Source organism: Rhodnius prolixus, unplaced genomic scaffold, assembly GCF_049639745.1.
Source record: "Rhodnius prolixus isolate KJV_2025 unplaced genomic scaffold, Rpr scaffold_13, whole genome shotgun sequence".
Lineage (NCBI taxonomy): Eukaryota > Metazoa > Arthropoda > Insecta > Hemiptera > Reduviidae > Rhodnius > Rhodnius prolixus.
This window is the reverse complement of record NW_027411583.1, coordinates 12727087-12745643: the sequence shown is the minus strand read 5'-3', so window position 1 is coordinate 12745643 and position 18557 is coordinate 12727087. Positions and strand designations below refer to the sequence as shown.

Genomic DNA, 18557 nt, shown 5'->3' with positions numbered 1-18557 from the left:
AATGAATTAATAAAAATGTTTACGTCATCATTTTTTATTTTTACACAATTAACATTTACATAATGAGCTCATTACTGGGAACAGTGAGATCTATCAACAGCACAGTTTTATTACTTCATGATTAAAATAAACATACTGGCTCATCTCTACTACACTGCCGAAATCAGATGCTTTTTTTTATAGCTGTGTTTTTCTTTTATAACACTTTTTTCTTTATCTCAAATATTTTAAATTGAATTTTAACAGCAAGCACAGATTCAGAAAATTCTAGCCCTTGTATTTTATTTAATGGTTAATATGAGAAATTTATAGTAAAGTATGTTAGGCGGTTATAGGCTAGACCCGCAAAGCTAAGGTGTATTGCGGTACTAGTCTAACCTTTGGATTTTATTTAATGGTTAATATTAGAAATTTATAGTAAAGTAAGTTAGGCGGTTATAGGCTAGACCCGCAAAGCTAAGGTGTATTGCGGTACTAGTCTAGGTCTTGGATTTTATTTAATGGTTAATATGAGAAATTTATAGTAAAGTATGTCAGGCGGTTATAGGCTAGACCCGCAAAGCTAAGATGTATTGCGATACTAGTCTAACCTTTGGATTTTATTTAATGGTTAATATTAGAAATTTATAGTAAAGTAAGTTAGGCGGTTATAGGCTAGACCCGCAAAGCTAAGATGTATTGCGATACTAGTCTAACCTTTGGATTTTATTTAATGGTTAATATTAGAAATTTATAGTAAAGTAAGTTAGCCTGTTATAGGCTAGACCCGCAAAGCTAAGATGTATTGCGGTACTAGTCTAGGCCTTGGATTTTATTTAATGGTTAATATGAGAAATTTATAGTAAAGTATGTCAGGCGGTTATAGGCTAGACCCGCAAAGCTATGATGTATTGCGGTACTAGTCTAGGCCTTGGATTTTATTTAATGGTTAATATGAGAAATTTATAGTAAAGTAAGTTAGGCGGTTATAGGCTAGACCCGCAAAGCTAAGATGTATTGCGATACTAGTCTAACCTTTGGATTTTATTTAATGGTTAATATTAGAAATTTATAGTAAAGTAAGTTAGGCGGTTATAGGCTAGACCCGCCAAGCTAAGATGTATTGCGATACTAGTCTAACCTTTGGATTTTATTTAATGGTTAATATTAGAAATTTATAGTAAAGTAAGTTAGGCGGTTATAGGCTAGACCCGCAAAGCTAAGATGTATTGCGGTACTAGTCTAGGCCTTGGATTTTATTTAATGGTTAATATGAGAAATTTATAGTAAAGTATGTCAGGCGGTTATAGGCTAGACCCGCAAAGCTAAGATGTATTGCGATACTAGTCTAGGCCTTGGATTTTATTTAATGGTTAATATGAGAAATTTATAGTAAAGTAAGTTAGGCGGTTATAGGCTAGACCCGCAAAGCTAAGATGTATTGCGGTACTAGTCTAGGCATGGATTTTATTTAATGGTTAATATTAGAAATTTATAGTAAAGTATGTCAGGCGGTTATAGGCTAGACCCGCAAAGCTAAGATGTATTGCGATACTAGTCTAGGCCTTGGATTTTATTTAATGGTTAATATGAGAAATTTATAGTAAAGTAAGTTAGGCGGTTATAGGCTAGACCCGCAAAGCTAAGATGTATTGCGATACTAGTCTAGGCCTTGGATTTTATTTAATGGTTAATATGAGAAATTTATAGTAAAGTAAGTTAGGCGGTTATAGGCTAGACCCGCAAAGCTAAGATGTATTGCGATACTAGTCTAGGCCTTGGATTTTATTTAATGGTTAATATTAGAAATTTATAGTAAAGTAAGTTAGGCGGTTATAGGCTAGACCCGCAAAGCTAAGATGTATTGCGGTACTAGTCTAGGCCTTGGATTTTATTTAATGGTTAATATGAGAAATTTATAGTAAAGTATGTTAGGCGGTTATAGGCTAGACCTGCAAAGCTAAGATGTATTGCGGTAGTAGTCTAGGCCTTGGGTTTTATTTAATGGTTAATATGAGAAATTTATAGTAAAGTATGTTAGGCGGTTATAGGCTAGACCCGCAAAGCTAAGACGTATTGCGTTACTAGTCTAGCCCTTGGATTTTATTTAATGGTTAATATGAGAAATTTATATGGCCTCCGTCCACGACGTAAAGTTAGTTTAGTTGGACGTAAAGCCTGCCTGAACAAATAGGCGATTACTTTACTTTACTTTTAGACATAACACAAGGAAGTAAAGGATGGTAAACACAGTTCTATTTATAGAAAGGAGAATAAACGTCACAAACCAAAACTAGTGTTACGTAAAAATAGTAAAACTGTAGCGACAGTTAGTTTGTGGTGGAGGGGGGTAGGGGACAAAACTAGGACGAAATCCGCCAAGCGTGCAACTTTTTAGAACACCGCAAACCTGGTGCGGCCGAAGAAAGATGTATATAACTAGAAGGCTGCAGCTGCGGCTTGAACAGCTGATCGAGCATTTAAAGCGGGGAACTAACTCTTGGGCTGTGTATGTATGGGGAGGGATGCAGTTGTTTCGTGATAGGACTGTTGGTTTCGAAGAGATAATTTCCACGGCACCGCTGCTTCACAATCAACATACTGATAAAGGATCGTTTCAACTATTTGATCGTAAGAATGCACTAGAGCGAACATTGCCAACGGTGATGGAAAAGAACTGTGATCAAACCGGGTGGAGGGGGTAAGATTCGCAAAATTAGAATCAGTGAATGCTATGTCATATATGGATTCGTGATCTGCTAGTGACAAGTACTTTTTCGCCGCGTACAAATCTTGTACAAGACACCCCCAGGCAATGGAGCTTCGAAAGGCACAAAACTGAAGCCTCTTAATTTTCAAAACTTTCATTACTCCAAAACTCTATTACTTCCGCCTCCTCAAAAGTGGGTGTGAAACTTAAGGTGACAGATGGAAAATCAAATATGGATATAAAACAATTTATTGAGGTCAGTAATGTGAGGGAAGTGCAGTTGGCTTAGGAGGTGGAGAAGGGAGGACTTATTTGGTGGGGACCTTGCTGCTGGAGCGGCGACTTGCCCATGCAGCACAGCCGACTTGCCGCCACATATGGGCACAAAGTTGCACACGCACATCCGGGGTACTTCTTCCCCCACCACCCGACCCACCATGGTCCCAATCTTCACTCAGTGTGTCTCCCGAAAGGTGCCTTACTCCTTTCTTGCAGAAGGCACCTCTGGATTATTACTTTCTTCCGGGCCATATTCCATTAAAGTTAGACGATTTTGGAAATAATCATGAGAGAAAATAATCATGGCCAACTTCCGCTAAAGTCTTTTCCTGCCTTCCAAATCGAAAATATAAATGACAAATGATTCCATGAATATTATTTTTATCAAATCGTGTGACTCTGTATAGATGTAGACTCTGAATATAGGTTACACCATCTTTCACAAGAATGTAGATTCTACGATACACCAAGAATGGTGATTAGGTCATAAGTATTCGAGCCCAAGAGATGGTAATTAGAACAGATGAATGTGAATCATGTAGACATCGAAAAGGGTAAGATCACCAAGATCGTCTGACCTGGTAGACAAGGCTACAGAACGGCTGGCTTTGATCTCTCTGGGCAGAGCACTCATCCGTGCAATGTATAATTTCTGCATTTCCCAGATCTCCAAGATTTGGACATCCTGTCAGTTTTCCGTATTCAAAATGTCTGAGAGGAAATATTGAGGAAAAACTGGAAAAATTGGTCGTTCAGTCTGCAAGTTTTGTTTTGTAAAAAGTACAAGGATTAATAATAATTAATAATTAATATTGATATCGTTATATCAATAACGATTGGTATTTTATGACCAGGTTGATCTTCGGGAGTATTTATCACAGGAGAAGTTTTACTGTTATAAAATTCACCTCCAGCTACAGCCTACCCAGATAAAGTAACCACGGTATGCCACTGTGCAAGGCGTCAGTTAAAATGATAAATTAAGTACAGCTTATCGATTATTATCTAACAAAAATAAATAGCTAGCAGGAAGTGTTTGTGAATGGGGCACTTGATCTGCTTCGGTCGCCGTCGACACATTACCCTATCTAGAGCCCCAGACTTGCTCGTCATGTGCAATCACACAGCTAAGGTTTCCATACTTTAGCCAAAGATTCTGAAATATTATCTGGCTAAGTGAATCCTGTTATGGAAAGGAATTCTTCGATTTCCAGCTATTGGGGGTTTTAATGGCGTCAGGGATTAGATAAATCTCGTTTGGTGATTTAAAAAAAAATGTATATGTACATATCTCAAACAAGAAGTAGATTGGGTTCTAAAAAAAGGGTGAGCAATCCCTAATCCTGATTTCCTCCCAAGCTTTCTACCGAAATCCTGGAGAAGCCGACAATAGGAGGTAAATAATTCCTCCTACTATATACCTGTCCCGCTTAAATCCTCCTAGAAGAAAATGTCACTGTTTACCACCAAGGCTCCCACAGGAGGTCCACGGATGAGAGAAATGCCGGCAGTGTTTGGTGTCTACTACCTCTTCTCCAATGGAAGAGTCCACTTCTTCACCTGTAACTTCGCAGGCTTCCTATGGAAGTTCATGAAGATTCGGCCAAGCCAATGTTATTCAAGGTCCTATTCTTGTCTTATTATACCTTCCATCACTGCAAGTTCTGCCATACATTAAGGGACCCTGAACTGAGTCTTCTCCAGGCTCCTGGGGATAATCGCCCAGGGACGCCAAAGATCGCGGAAGAAATTTCTTGTCCAATTCTTTTTTTTTGGTGCATACTCCCTACCTCCAATGGAAGAGTCCACTTCTTCACCTGTAACTACGCAGACTTCCTATGGAAGTTCCTGGTCCTACCCGGCCAAGCCCATGTTATTCAAGAATAGGACATTCGACTCCGAGAGATTGGTCTGGATACTGATACTCACATGGTCTTCCCTTTAGCCACCTATTCTCTGGGCATGAATGGAACCGAGCGAGCTAGAGTTCGTCTAAAGATTTCAAACGATCCATCTCTGCAAGTTCTGGCCATACATTATGTGACTGTTAAGGGACCCTGAACTGAATGTTCTCCAGCCTCCTGGGGATAATCGCCCAGGTTGCCAAAGATCGCTGAAGAAATGTCTTGTCCAATTCTCTCTATTATTTAAATAAAAAATTCAGGTTGCAGAAAAATACATCAATAGTGGTAACTAAATACTAACAGCATTTACAGAGTTTCGTATTTTACACAAGTGTTTTTTTTTCTTTTCTTTTAAAATCTAAATATTACTTTAAAACAAATTACACGCGACCGCTGGAGACAGAGGCTGTTCAGTTGTCCAGTTCAAGGTGATTATATAAGCTCCCAGACTGGTAGCACATGTATATATACTGTACGGACATTTATATATGTATATCCATCTATTTATAATGCATGCATACATGATTATGTTGATTATTTTAATCATTTCCGGTTGTAAACACGTACCGAGTGGACCACACCCTTAACTATACTCGTTACCGCAGCTCAATTTGTGTATATATGTATAATACCGAGATTGTTAATTACTTTTTTAACAAAAAAAAAATTAATAATCTTTATTAATAATATGATATTATATAGCAAAGGTAATTACCATAATAAATGGGGCCCCCCTATTTATATTCCAATAAAATTATTAAAGTCGTTAATACGCTATAATTAGCTGGTGACTTCTCTCGAGTAGAGGAGGGGGTTGATTAGTTGCAAGAAAAACTGCATTCAATTCTAACAAGACTTCCTCTGACGTAATACTCGGGGAGTTTTTACTTTAAAATTTCACTGAAACACAGATTTTATTCTGGAGACAGTAAATCGCATGTTACCTTTGAAATGATTACTTTTTAATGACTCCTCTCATAACCACTCAGAATGCTCTGAAATGGTAGCCAAGTGAAAAATCAATACTGTAAAGCGGAACTTCCGGGTTGCTGCCTAACCTAACCTAAAAGTTGTTTTTATTAAAGCAACGAGTTTAACCTCCTTTAAAACACACCTGAGACTCAGTACCGTGTTTAGAAGTGAAGCCTGAACATTACCACTGCTCAGAGAAAATCGAATTTACCACGACAAAAAAATGATTCAAATTTAACTAATTACGATGATTACGTGACATTTCCGGTTGTAGGGCTAAATCGAAATAGGAAGTGTTGATCTTTCTGCGATTTTTTCTCCCTGAAATACCTCGTTGAAAATCAGAACTGAGCGGAAGAACAACTACATTGAAGGCAGATTTTGACCAAAGCTTTACAAAACTTGTGCGATTATTTCCGGTCGAACAACATTTGGAAATCATAGAAAACTATATAAACGAAAATTTTCTATTTAAATGCATTATTTACTGATGTGAAAGCTAAGAAAAAAAGAAAATGAAGATAGCTGAGTCGTAAAAATAATCGCTACAAAAAGATTGTCGACAACTTTCAACATCTGACGATATACTACTATTTCCAACATTTAGTATGATTAGCACTATCGATATGTTTTATGCGGTGTTAATGCTGAGACCAGTACACTCACGAGGGGCATTGTACACATTTAGACAGAGGTATAAAATCCCTGCCATTACCTAACCAGCGCTAGAGCACGTAACATGTCTCCTAGCAACCACGCACTCCCATCAGCTGATTGCGTGTAAGCGTACATTATGCTAATCGGACGTATATTCACAGAAGTACTTTAGTAACGTAACGTATCGATTGTTAACAAATTTGAACTGCGATTATTTCTCTAAAGTTGCTTTTCAAAAGGAAATATTACGGGAAATTTACTCGAACTTTCCTATAATTTGAAAGAAAACATGTGAACTGTCACGCGACTTCCTGCCTAATTTTTTTTTTTATGAATTAAGGCGCGTCAACATCTAAGGTTATTGGCGCCCGGAGCTTTTTCCAGTGCACTGCCGGCCTCCGGACAGTGTTCTCTCGTTACAGACAACACTGTCCATCACCGGACAGTGGAGCTGTAAGAAGCTCCTAGGAAGAGAAAATCTAAGGGTCAGCTGCTGGATTCGAACCCGAGACCTCCGCGTGGGCGTCCAGTACGCTAACCGCATAGCTAATCCCTTCCCTTTATTATTATTATTATTTATGATTTAAGGCGCGTCAACATCTAAGGTTATTGGCGCCCGGAGCTTTTTCCAGTGCACTGCCGGCCTCCGGACAGTGTTCTCTCGTTACAGACAACACTGTCCATCACCGGACAGTGAGCTGTAAGAAGCTCCTAGGAAGAGAAAATCTAAGGGTCAGCTGCTGGATTCGAACCCGGGACCTCCGCGTGGGAGTCCAGTATGCTAACCTCATAGCTAATCCCTTCCCTTTATTATTATTATTATTTATGATTTAAGGCGCGTCAACATCTAAGGTTATTGGCGCCCGGAGCTTTTTCCAGTGCACTGCCGGCCTCCGGACAGTGTTCTCTCGTTACAGACAACACTGTCCATCACCGGACAGTGAGCTGTAAGAAGCTCCTAGGAAGAGAAAATCTAAGGATCAGCTGCTGGATTACTATTATTATTACAACATCTGTCGGAGCAACAAGGAACTAGAGTGGAATTGCAGGGATTGGTAGAATAGGGAAAATTATTTAATCCTCCCTAATCATTAAAATACTAAATTGGTCAATTTTCTGAAAAGCCGAGAATTCTTTACTGAAGGAGAGTAGAGTTAGGCAACTCGTGCTCATAAGTGAGCCTCTAATCTTTACGAAGTGATGGAGACATGTTGTTCATCAGATACTAGGGTTTACTGGTAATATTATTCTGGAGATACTCCCCTTAAATAGGGCAGTAGATGAAATCTGGGTGCAGATATAAATGTTTCCAAGTTCTATGCGGGCATATCAGAGTACAAATACAGTAAATAACAGAATCATTACACAATCAAAGCAAGATAGAGCATTGTGCAAAATGGCGGAACATAGCACTAACTGCCGGAGGAAGGGGTACAGCTAATCGTAACCACAACACAACACAATGAGAAGGAAATTTCTGAACGACAGGCGAACTGTCCCAGTTCCTGGGGGCAACCACAAGCTCAAGCGTAGCCAATCTATAAAACAGCTGTCCCTAAATCGCATGAAATTGTCTTCTAAATGAAGGATTGCAACTTTCTCCTCTGGTCACATGGCCAGAGGAGAACTGCTCCTCCAGGTAGGAGCATGGATAATATTTCCTTCTTTCCAGGCTAACTGGAGAATGGAGTCGTAAAAGAAAACTCTCCCCAAATTGGAGTTTTTCACTTTTCCGTAAACCTGTGAAAACATACTCTCGATTTTCGATGTTTTTCTTCTAATTTTCTGGCAAAGATATTCTTGGAGGGGTACAAGTTATGAGATCGAATCTCGAGATTAAGACAAGGTCATGTGCGTGTTTACACCGGATATTCTCTAGCCGATTATCTTCTATAATCAACAGAAATAGAATTCATGATTAGTATGATATGTATCGAATTTCATTTTTTCCTTTTTTTTTTAAAGTTCAAAAGTTGGTAACGCTGATGACCTTTGTACATTACAACCTTCAAGCGCCATCTTACTAGACGTGACGTCTGTTGGGCTAATATTACATATTTCCAACTATAAGTCACGGATTCGATAATACGTACTAATCCTTGAATCATCATCAATAGCCAATAGATTGTTGTTGATGCAGCGATGACGTAATAAAGATTTTGATGGAAAACTCACATGACTGTTCTCTCTCTGCGGGCAGCCATTACAATGATATAAGGAAGTATTGCAATCGTGTGGCATTTCATTCCCCGGAAATAACGCCCAAAAGTCTTCCCAAGTGTACGAGCACGTTCACAGGGATTGGACTGGAGAAAAAAGTGAAAGGATTGAATTAGGGCTTTAGCTGTTGGTTAGGGACACGTTATTCTTCCGGCTAAAACAGGGTTCCGCTACACTTTCTGCTCGCCACGCACCCGAACACTACATCCGGATCGGATCGCCTCCAGTTCTGTTCCTATTTCAGCATCTTCTTTAGGAAGATATATTTTTTACGCACCATCCCATTTATTTTTTTTATTGCCACGAAATTTCATTCAGTTTTACTGAAGCAGAGAGGTGTTCGACTTCCTTCGGAATCCCTTCCACCAAAATAAATCTATTGAGCCCTACACTCATCCTAAGGACAGGTCTAGAGGGTGAGCTTTAGAGTGAGGGGAGCCACAATAGATCCAAAGGGGTCGCAGAGGCGTAGGCCTTAAGGCCGCCCTAGTCTAATCTATCTACACTCATCTTATATCAACACCGAATTCACCCATCCCTGGTTCACTAGGAGAAGTTCTTGCAAGAGCGGGCGGAGCCACAGCAGTAAGAATCACCACACTCGTTGTGCCAACATACCCTATTTCCTCCAATACCCACATCTCCAAGATATCCTGAAGAAGACACCGGATGGATGCCAATTCAATACAGATCTCCTCTCAAAGGAAGCCCCTCCCCTGGAAGGAGCGATAACCATTCCTGGAAGCCAATACTCACCACCCTCGCCCAGGGGAAGGACCTATCCTCTTCTTACAGCGATTTATAATAAAGTCGATCCAGGAAGTCTTCCTGGAAAAGGGAGATGGAGGAATGAAACACACGCTAAAGTCTGCTATTGCTAATTTTTTGTACCTTAATTTACATATATATCTATCTATCTAATTGGCGATACAACCCTTGATGGGTCCTAGCCTGCCCAATGAATCTATTCCATAGTTCCCGGTCATTTGCTGCCGCTTTCCAATTTCTCACCTTTAGCAGGTTTCTTACGTCACTGATGACATCATCCTCCTATTTCAACTTTGGTCTGCCTATTCCTCTCTTTCCCCGCCTATCTCCATTTCGTGCGATCTTCTGGGAATTGATCCTCCATCCATTCTCGCAACATGCCCCCGCCCAGCTCAGTCTTCCCAATCTTATCCCACGTACCACATCCACCTCTCCGAACAGAGTTCATATAGCTCCCTATTTCGTCTCTCCTTCTCCACACATCTCCCTTCTTCACAGGACCGAAAATCCTTCGAAGGATTTTTGCTTTCAAAGAACAGGAGCCTGTCCTCCTCATCGACTCTGGGAATTGTCCATGTCTGAGAGGCGTACGTCCAAACGGGGCGAATCAATGTTTTATATAGCCTCACTTTCGTGTTCCTAGGAGATCAGGCTACTCTTCATATATCGGATCAGACCGAAATAGCATCTGTTAGCTATCGTTATAATTTAAATGTATATACTCAACAAATTTTCTATTAAAAAAAAAAAAAACACGCCATATTGGTTGCGGTAACTCTGCTCTAACGTGTCATTCATGGTGTGAGTAAGATTTTACAAACATTGTCATGTTAGAATGTTAAAATCCAGAATTTTGTTCTTACTTTCATTTTTTTGTTTATTAAAATGGGAAACGACTTACGTTACGCATAACGTAGGAAACGGAAGAAAGTTGGTAGAAGATTATTTTCTACCATGACAGTTGGCAGACCTGTTTTGGTTGTTAATATATTTACATAGAAGAACTTAAAAAAGTACGACATGTTATCTTATTATATCTTTCAACTATCAGCCACTATATTCTAGAAAGTGGACAGAGTTTCTAGAAACAGACATATAGACAAACTATACTGGACAGATTGAGTTTTTTTTTATCTATTACACGCGCGCGCGCAACACTTTGTCTATCTTCTGCACTATTGCAAGCCCCCCCCCCTCCTGTGGTAATTTTGTAGATGAATAAATTCTGTTGAATGAATCGCTGTGAGCGATTTCTAAGAAAGACTTTCATTTTGTCACCAACTTCGGTAGAGTTACTCGACTTCCTGTTCACAAAAACAGTTACACAATCTGTACATTTCAAAACATATTTCCCGCCCTTGCCCTAATTATAGAAAGAACTGTACACATAAAAACTGAATTATAGTAAAATAATTCAAATTAAAAGTGTTCTAAGTCTATTCCGTTTCCCCCTCCACCACCAATTTTACCTGGTAACGGAAGGAAAAATTGTAAACTGAATGATGAAATTAAGGTGAAGTCGAAATATTTCGCAATAACTAAAAAAAAAAACAAGGAAGACACTATTCTGACGTAATCGTGTGCACAAGATGGCGGCGGGCGGCTTCAAGACTATCATTATTACCATGACAACCTGGTATAATAAAGTTCGTAATAGTTTACCACGCGACCGACCACTTTTGATGATTACATTAAAAATGTCCAACCTCGACTACATTGCTGGGTTCGCGTCGATGTGTACATATTTATTTATAAGGTGCAATAGAAAGTGCACTTAATGCAAATTATGTAACGAAAACAAAAAATTATAAATTATTTTTTTCATGCCATCAACTTACCATTTATAAATAAATGTAAAACTATAAAAGAGATTATCTAACCTTTAGGATAAAAAAATAAAATACAAAAAGCAATAATAAAAACCTGAAAGACGTGTTAAGAATTTCTTTATTAAAAAAATGACATTTGTTTACAATAAACACTAACACTAATGTAATTTACTTTGTTGTAGTAAAAGATAATTAGGGTTAAAGAAGTTCTTTTTCAAGGACGAACAATAATAAAGAAGATGAGCGATAAAAGGTTAAAGAGACTTTAAAAAAGGAACAAAACAAAAGTTTACAAAAGAAAAAGTTAAAAAAAAGGACTTTCTTAAGCAAATTTGGTATTATAAAGGACATCTGGTTATGTAATTCAATTTTGTTTTAAACATAAGAAATTTTTTTTGGGGGGGGAGACTAAAAATTTAAGTTATAGTGAAACAATAGTTATAGTTCCCTTAAAAAGGAAGGGCTAACTTGAGCCGCAGTTACCTAGGTGACCCAAGTAAGTCACAATTCACACTGGCAAAGTGTGGACGTTAAAAAAAAAAAGTCAAAATAAGCACCAAAATTAAAAAAAAAAGTAAGTAAAAAGTAAAGTAATCGCCTATTTTTTCAGGCGATGCTTAACATCCAACTACCAAATTAGGTGTCGTGGACGGAGGCTACTAGTAAACATACTTTACTGTAAATTTCTTTTTTTCTGCAACCATCTAGGGAAGTTCTCATTACTCAATTAAAATCAGCTGTGTAATGCCCAACTTCCCACACAAGTGGGGGGAAATTCCCATTAGTGTCACTTTCCGCACAAGTGAATGGAAAAACTTTATTGTGCTTCCTTGATATAAGAAGTTTTGTTATTAAATATTTTCTGTAAATCTTTAATAAGCTTATTTAACGTAACTAAATAATTAAAAAACGAATATTAAAAAATAAAATAAAAATTGAAAGGAATATAGAAATAAAAATAATATTTTAATAAATAATTAGATATTTTTAATTATAACAGTTAAAAAGGTTATATAATTACCTTATAGAAATTTAAAATGGATTCTAGTGATTCCTGTTTAGTTTTTTTTTTTAGTTAATAACCCTAATGGTTGCAGAAAAAATATAATATTTAACTCGAGTGTAAAGTATTTTCCTCAAACTCGGCAATTTGCACTTGCACTCGCCTCGTGCGTGCAAACCCTGCCTCGTGTGAGGAAAAGTACTACTTTCCACACTTGTTAAATAAATAACTATTATAAAATCCAAGGCCTAGGAGACTGGGGAATCGAACCCAGTACCACCACAATGCATAATTAGCTTTGCAGGTCTCGCCTCTAACCGCTCGGCTACCGTGGCACCTTAAGCACCAAAATAAAATAACCCTTCACTGCCATGAATTTATATTTTTCATTAAAAAAAAAATTTACAGATGATCCTCCAAACCCTTCTATTTCATGGGGAAAATAGTAAAACAAAAATCCTGACCGTTTTCAAATTGATTTTATTTAGGTTACTTTTTACTCGCACCCAATCGACTGCAGACTTAAATTTATTTCTTTTTTAAGTGAGTACATCTTTCTTAAGAACATAGCTAGGTGTATAAGGGTTACGCCAGTAATTTATCCAAATTCTTAAAGTGTCATTTCCACCAACTCCTTTCTGAAGCAATATGTGACGGGGGAAAAATCAAATGGGAGGACCAATAGAAAAAAAACACTACTGTCTCACTACTAGTGCATTCTAGGAGTCAACCTTTGACCTACTACATAAACAAAAACGTCTATTCTAAAGGGTAAATACATCAATTAACCACTAGGGTGCAGTAGTAAAGAAAAATTCAAGTACATAGATAAGGTATGTAGTCCGATTGGCTACACTGTGCAATGAAGGGATAAATGAAGAGTGACGTAAGATGCTAAGTAAAGAAGTAACGTAATCAGATTAAAAAATAGATAAATAAAGAATACAACTGTCAAACTAGTAAGTACCACAATACATATTAATCAAAAAGAAAAAAAAAAATTATATCAGGTCTTACCACCCATGTTGGCATCACTGTATTTTCGTACCATATTGAAATTGTCTAGTGCAGCGTTTCCCAACCTTTATTGGCTCACCGTACCACTTGATGGTAGTACATCATGCTAAATTGTACCACTTCGTAAAAATGATTGTATTTCGTGAAATTTGTTATTCCGAGAGTGTTATTTTATTATTATTATCTTTATTTGTATAGAGATACAAATTTTATCTGTTACAAAGGAGTTCAAGTTCATGTTCACTTTATAAACTTTGTAATGTGTAAGATCTTAGTTTTAAAACTTTTTTTAAATAATTAAAAATTGTGTACATATTTTTCTCTCTTCAAAATTATTAATTAATTTACAAAGTTCTCATTTAGGATTATTATATTTGTGCCCAAAATCTTCTAAATTAATTTCTTTTCAGCATTCAACTACCTGTAAGTACCAATTAGATTTAATGTAGCTTGGATAGAGCTTACTCATTACAATCCAGTCTCTTTAAGCAGATTTTTGTACATAGTTATCATTTAGGTTCTGTCACATGATAATTCTATTAAATTTTCTTTATAGAAGGGGGGGGGGGTTTGAAATCCAATTATCACTTGTGTTTTTGGGTTTTGGGAAAATACTGCATGAAAGACAATTTTAATCCTTGATAAATGTGCTATTATATTTTCTCGTATATCTTGGAGACAGACTAACCTTATTACTGTGTACATATTAACAACTTTACTGTATAATATTATTAATTAAAATAATTTTTATCTATTATAGGAAAAAACGTTTCTATGATATTTTTATGATTGAATTTTTTGTTTTATTTCTTATGTCCGCCATTATTGATTATTTTTCGCGTACCAACAACCAGCAACTCAACAGGTTGGGAAAACGCTGCTCTAGAAACTTAGAAATATAAGAAAACAAGTATTTTAATGAGAAAGTGAAAAAAAAAAGAACACTTTTAAGTGTATAAAATTAAATAGTTTCAATGGAAGAAAAACTTTAAAGCTAGACGAAAAAACTTGCCACTTTGAAAAGTTGGGTAGACCATTGAATATATTATTTTGATAAAAGTTGAGCTTTAGACGTTAAAAACAAAAATTCTAGGACAAAAATTTAATTTTTAGTGAATATTTTTAAAGCACAATTGTTCCCTTAACAGCTAGAGAAGTTCGATGAACCAGCTGTTAAGTAGTTGCAACTTTATTTGTTAAGTTTTAAGTAAGTCATCTATTGTTTCTTTTTTTGTGCAACTTATTTAAGTTAGTAGGATTTTAGTAAAGTAGTCATTACTATCGCGCGCGAAATAACATCGTCATGTTAGAAGTTAAGACTAGTATGTAAGAAGGTTACACTTTAGGTTACCGTGCACGGTTGCCTTCAATATTCATTTCATTTTTAAATTAAAATTGATTATTTATTAAACTGAATTTTAATCCATAAATACATTACGTACTAATAAAAGCACAGATTAGCAGCAATAGAACACAGTAACAATCGATTTTTTTTTAATAATTGCAGAATACTTTTTTTTTATAAGAAAAAATAATAATCGATATATCGGTTTACAAATCTTTTAAATATAGCAAATCCACTCAAAGCTTAAAAAAAAAGTTAATTCCACTCGCGAAGACACTCATAGAAAACGCTCACCACTGAATTTAAATTGATTATCTTGTAAACATATTAAATCTTTTAAAAAAATTGATATTAATAATCAAATTTCTGTGAAATTCTTACCTTGTTAAATGACGTAATTAATTAAGTGTTGGTTTTTTTCTTAAACAGTGCAAAAATAGCCACTAAAATAAGGCACTAGAAAGTGAATTTCAATTACTAATCACATAATTTGTCATCAAATCGCTTGTCACAATTTAAAGATAAATTTTAATAAATTATGTAACATTATTTTTTACTTTTTAAACACTATTTCACACACATAAATTATATTTCCCAGTAAAAACACGCATAGTTAAACTAAACAGTAAAACAACATGGCTACCGATGGTAATTGGCCGAGCCAAAGCTGCAGATCAGAATGGGCAAAGCAAGCAGTGTGGCCAACTTAAATTTTGTAGTAAATATTTAAATATTTTATACAAACAAAGAGATATCAGTGAGTACAACACTGTGTGGCAGTTTAATGAACTACTAAAACACACACAAATAGTCGTCCAATTTCGTGGAAACACTTTCTTCAAATAACTTATAATGTTTTTCTTTCTTTAGAAATTATTTATTTGTTAAGAGTAAATAAAGATAATTATTTATAAAGCATTTATTGTTATTTATTTATTTATTTTTTTTGAAAATATTTTCTGTGAATTAATATTTTTAATTTAATTTTATTAACTTATCTTAAAGGTAGAAGTGTTACTATTGTTTGAAACTTTAGAAACCAACATATCTCGAGATAGCCATCTTGTACCTCAGAATAACGGAATCACACCCCTCTCACGGGGTATTCTACGTTAAGTAGGTCTTCTAGACCCAAGCTATTCAGAAACCCTAATTTGCACGACGTTTAGTGTGACGTAAGCGAAATATTAGATTTGAACTGATGACGTTTTTAAGGAAATGCACTATTCAAAAATAATATTCTTAATAAAAAGAAATTCTATGGTCATTGCCAGCTATTTCATGGAGGGGGGGATTTTGAGTGAAGTGCTCGCGTGACGTATTGGTATCCAAGGCTATCCATTGCCTTATAGATCAGACCAGTTTTATTTTATAAAATAAAAAATAAAAATATATATTATTTATATACAAAAAAAAAACCGTTATTATTATAACTGTGGCCAACTAAATACAAAGAAAATAATTTAAAAAAAAAATATAAAAAACGTTTAAATTCTTTAAATGGCAACTGGTTTTTTATACAAACAGTATTTTGAAATATTTGCATTCCTTTAGATTTAAAGGAGATATTTTTTACAATGTTATTTAACTTGCTGAAAGACAAGAAAAACAACCTTCAATTTAGGCCATAAGTAAAGTAATTGCCTATTTTTTAAGGCGAGTTTTTAAGTTTAACTACCAATTAGGTGTCGTGGACGTAGGCGACTAGCAAACATACTTTACTATAAATTTCTCATATTAACCATTAAATAAAATCCAAGGGCTAAAGACCGGGAATCGAACCCACTAAACCAACAATACATCTTAACATTGCGAGTCTAGTATCATAACCGCTCGGCTATCGTGGCGCCTCAATTTAGGCCACAAAACTTAGCCACAAAGGAGATTTTTTTTTTCGATGGGAATCGCAACTATAGTCGAAACTTATACCCCCATTCATCAGATCTGGTTCTCTCGTAAGTTCTACCAGGAATTGAAATCTTGCAAGAAATTTTTTGGGTGCACATTCTGAGTCCAAAGGGATAGAAGAAGAGTGGAAGTGATTTATACAATTTTCTTATTAAAAAAGAAGGGTTACAGCAATTTCCCTATTGGGAAAATCAGAAACCACTCCCCAGACTTCCGGTCAATATTCCAGATTCTAAATACTCCGCCTTTGCTACAGGTGTTTGCCCAATTACTGTAAATATGACTATAGAAATTGCTCTATAATCTAAATTTCACGCATCATTATTGTGCTGGCACTAAAAGAAAAAGTAATAAATTTTTACGTTAGAATTATTTTAAATAAATTAATACGATATTTTAAAGAACTGTTGCAAACGAAAACGGGAAATAATTATAAAATCAATAAAAGTTAATTAAGAAACATGATTATGATATAATCGGGCATAGAGGCAGCAGATAAGGGAGCCAATATAAACGAGGGCAACACGACTATAACACGCATGCGCACAGAGCCTTTTTGCCGACTGGCTGCCCATGTGGGACACTATTGGTCACCGCAACTATGTACCACAATTAGATATTATTTCCTTTTAAATTTTATATTTTATGCTAACTTAATCATTTGGTTTTTCTGCTTTAGAATTAAATTTTTCAAACTTATTTGTAATTAGAAAAAAATAATTAATTTAATTGTCAATGCCAATCAATCATAAATAAAATAAGAAAATTTAGTTTACTTAATCGATAAAAAAAATCCTCCCTATTAATCGATAAAAAAGGACACCAAAATTACGTCTTTTTCTCAAACTCGTATACAATCGAGTAAAATATCAATGTTTTTGAGAGGATTGGACAGGAGATATATGATATTGAAATAGCTGTTCATTATTATTGGTGACTGATTCATAGTTTCAATAGGATGAAAAAATAAATGCCAGTTTTCAGTCGTGATACATTTATTCTGCCGAGCTTTCGACCTAGGGACTAGGTCATCTTCAGGGCTAGTTTACAAAGTAATATATTTACATTACAGGGTTGGTGTGTCTTATGTCTTGTCTGTTCATGGACTCTGCAAGACAGAAGACACACCAACCCTGTAATGTAAAATATTACTTTGTAAACTAGCCCTGAAGATGACCTAGTCATTTATTTTTTCACCCTATGATATTGAAGTTTCCAGCTATTTGCATTACCCTAAATTTCGAACTTCAATATCTCGCCTAAATACGCTGAGAAATCCTGTTCTTAAAAGAATATCTTTATTTTTTGGGCATTTATTCAATAAAAATGATTTTTTTATTGGATAATTTGACAATTCATCTAAGAAAGAACAATAAATATAAAAACAAGATTAATTGTATTAAAAGTTTTAGAAATAATAAGTGTTATAGAACTGACTAATCACAATTGAAGTATGAAGGTGAACAAAATGTAGGCGTTAAGACAGAGCCAATCAAAAGAGATTAGTTGACCCCGCCCACATCCGACAGGCCACGCCTGCATTCAAAATAGACCAATCCTTATTATTAATGATAAAAATGTGTTTTTTGCAGTACAGTTCCACATATAAATTGTTGATAAACTTTTTTTTAATGTCTTTTCGGTATTTTTACTTATGTTAGTAGAAATTTCCCAAAATTTGCTCCAAAAAAATAAAAATTTTGGGTTGAAAAAATAAATAAATAAAAAATATTGATTCAGTTAACAGCTATGACGTAAATTGGTCTTTGTACATACGTGTGTTAGGTCTATTTCAGTTTTCTTCAGGGGAATATTGATTGCAATGGGAGTTTCTGACGTCATGGTTCTTTTCTCCTTTGACATTTTACTTTTAGACGAAATCAGCAATTTTGTGCACAGTCTGCTTTCCGAGGAAATTTAATTACATAAATAAAAGTAACAGAATGACGTCAATTTCCGGTTATTA

At 35.6% G+C, this 18557-nt stretch overlaps 1 protein-coding gene across 3 annotated transcripts in view; it reads right to left on the bottom strand.

Annotated features, from left to right (window-relative positions):
* ssh (Protein phosphatase Slingshot) overlaps window positions 1-18557 on the bottom strand; it is a 176889-nt gene that overhangs the window by 75579 nt on the left and 82753 nt on the right. The window lies entirely within an intron of this gene.